Source organism: Harmonia axyridis, chromosome X (genome assembly GCF_914767665.1).
Source record: "Harmonia axyridis chromosome X, icHarAxyr1.1, whole genome shotgun sequence".
Classification (NCBI taxonomy): Eukaryota; Metazoa; Arthropoda; class Insecta; order Coleoptera; family Coccinellidae; genus Harmonia; species Harmonia axyridis.
Genome location: NC_059508.1, coordinates 33,706,047 through 33,708,912, shown reverse-complemented (window position 1 = coordinate 33,708,912; position 2,866 = coordinate 33,706,047).

Genomic DNA, 2,866 nt, shown 5'->3' with positions numbered 1-2,866 from the left:
CCTTTTTTTCAACCCCGACTCATTGACGATGTTAGAACCGAGCCGGCGGTGTCAGATACGACCGATCGCCCCGGTCCCGATCGTCATTTACGTTGTGCATCGGTCTGCCCGAGATTACGTGGTGCATCGGTATGATCGAGTTTACGTGGTGCATCGGTAAGATCCAATTCACGTTCTGCATCGGTAAGATCGAGTTTACGTGGTGCATCGGTAAGATCCAATTCACGTTCTGCATCGGTAAGATCCAGTTCACGTGGTGCATCGGTAAGATGGAGATTACGTGGTGCATCGGTAAGATCGAGTTTACGTTCTGCATCGGTAAGATCCAGTTCACGTGGTGCATCGGTAAGATTGAGATTACGTGGTGCATCGGTAAGATCGAGTTTACGTGGTGCATCGGTTCAGCCCTAGTTTACGTTGTGCATCGGTCTGGACTTAGCGATATATTTTCGACGTGAAAATGTTCCGATACAACTTTTGAACCAGGATAGTTAGAGAGATATGTTTTTCTGGGATGTACGTTGATTGGGGAATGGATTGTGGGAAATAACTTGCCATGACCGAGGTGTCCTCGAATTTTTTTTTTTTTCGAAAAAAATTTTCTGATTTTGGAATTTTCTCAAATTTGATTTGGTTGCCTCCTAATGTGTTCTAAAAGAGTAAATCAGTAATCAGAATCGAAAAATATTTTTCGGATTTTTTTTTTTTTCGAAAAAATTTTTCTGATCGTGGAATTTCCTCAAATTCGATTTGGTTGCCTTCTAATGTGTTTTTAAAACGTAAATCGGTAATCAGAATCAATATTCATTGTCGACTTTAATTTTTATAAGGAAAAATGTTCACGTCCTTAAACGCCTCCCCATCATCAGCCCGAGTCCAAGTCGATGTCAGTCCCGAGCGGACGGTGTCAGATACTACCTATCGCCGAGGTCTGGACTTGGCGAGATATTACGACGTGAAATGTTCCGATACAACTTTTGAACCAGGATAGTTAGAGAGATGATTTCTTCTATGTTATACGTTGATTGTGGAATGAAATACGGAAAATAACTCGCCATGACCGAGGTGATTACGATTTTTTTTTTTTTTCGAAAAAAATTTTCTGATCGTGGAATTTTCTCAAATTTGATTTGGTTGCCTCCTTATATGTTCTAATAGCGATAATCAACAATCAGAATCAAAATCCATGATCGGGTTTGATTTTTATAAGGAATAATGTTCACGTCCTTTTTTTCAACCCCGACTCATTGACGATGTTAGAACCGAGCCGGCGGTGTCAGATACGACCGATCGCCCCGGTCCCGATCGTCATTTACGTTGTGCATCGGTCTGCCCGAGATTACGTGGTGCATCGGTATGATCGAGTTTACGTGGTGCATCGGTAAGATCCAATTCACGTTCTGCATCGGTAAGATCGAGTTTACGTGGTGCATCGGTAAGATCCAATTCACGTTCTGCATCGGTAAGATCCAGTTCACGTGGTGCATCGGTAAGATGGAGATTACGTGGTGCATCGGTAAGATCGAGATTACGTGGTGCATCGGTAAGATCTACTTTACGTTCTGCATCGGTAAGATCCAGTTCACGTGGTGCATCGGTAAGATTGAGATTACGTGGTGCATCGGTAAGATCGAGTTTACGTGGTGCATCGGTTCAGCCCTAGTTTACGTTGTGCATCGGTCTGGACTTAGCGATATATTTTCGACGTGAAAATGTTCCGATACAACTTTTGAACCAGGATAGTTAGAGAGATGATTTTTTCTGGGATGTACGTTGATTGGGGAATGGATTGTGGAAATAACTTGCCATGACCGAGGTGTCCTCGAATTTTTTTTTTTTTCGAAAAAAATTTTCTGATTTTGGAATTTTCTCAAATTTGATTTGGTTGCCTCCTAATGTGTTCTAAAAGAGTAAATCAGTAATCAGAATCGAAAAATATTTTTCGGATTTTTTTTTTTTCGAAAAAATTTTTCTGATCGTGGAATTTCCTCAAATTCGATTTGGTTGCCTTCTAATGTGTTTTTAAAACGTAAATCGGTAATCAGAATCAATATTCATTGTCGACTTTAATTTTTATAAGGAAAAATGTTCACGTCCTTAAACGCCTCCCCATCATCAGCCCGAGTCCAAGTCGATGTCAGTCCCGAGCGGACGGTGTCAGATACTACCTATCGCCGAGGTCTGGACTTGGCGAGATATTACGACGTGAAATGTTCCGATACAACTTTTGAACCAGGATAGTTAGAGAGATGATTTCTTCTATGTTATACGTTGATTGTGGAATGAAATACGGAAAATAACTCGCCATGACCGAGGTGATTACGATTTTTTTTTTTTTTCGAAAAAAATTTTCTGATCGTGGAATTTTCTCAAATTTGATTTGGTTGCCTCCTTATATGTTCTAATAGCGATAATCAACAATCAGAATCAAAATCCATGATCGGGTTTGATTTTTATAAGGAATAATGTTCACGTCCTTTTTTTCAACCCCGACTCATTGACGATGTTAGAACCGAGCCGGCGGTGTCAGATACGACCGATCGCCCCGGTCCCGATCGTCATTTACGTTGTGCATCGGTCTGCCCGAGATTACGTGGTGCATCGGTCTGGACTTGGAGATATATTTTCGACGTGAAAATGTTCCGATACAACTTTTGAACCAGGATAGTTAGAGAGATGATTTTTTCTGGGATGTATGTTGATTGACGTACGAAACTTGGAAAAAAAATAGAAAAGACCGAGGTACTCTAGAAAAAAAAATTTATTGAAAATATTTTTTTGATTTCGGAATTAATTCGAAATTCATTCAGATGTCTTCTATCAATATCGCGAAAGAAAAATCAATAATCAGAATCGATATTCATCT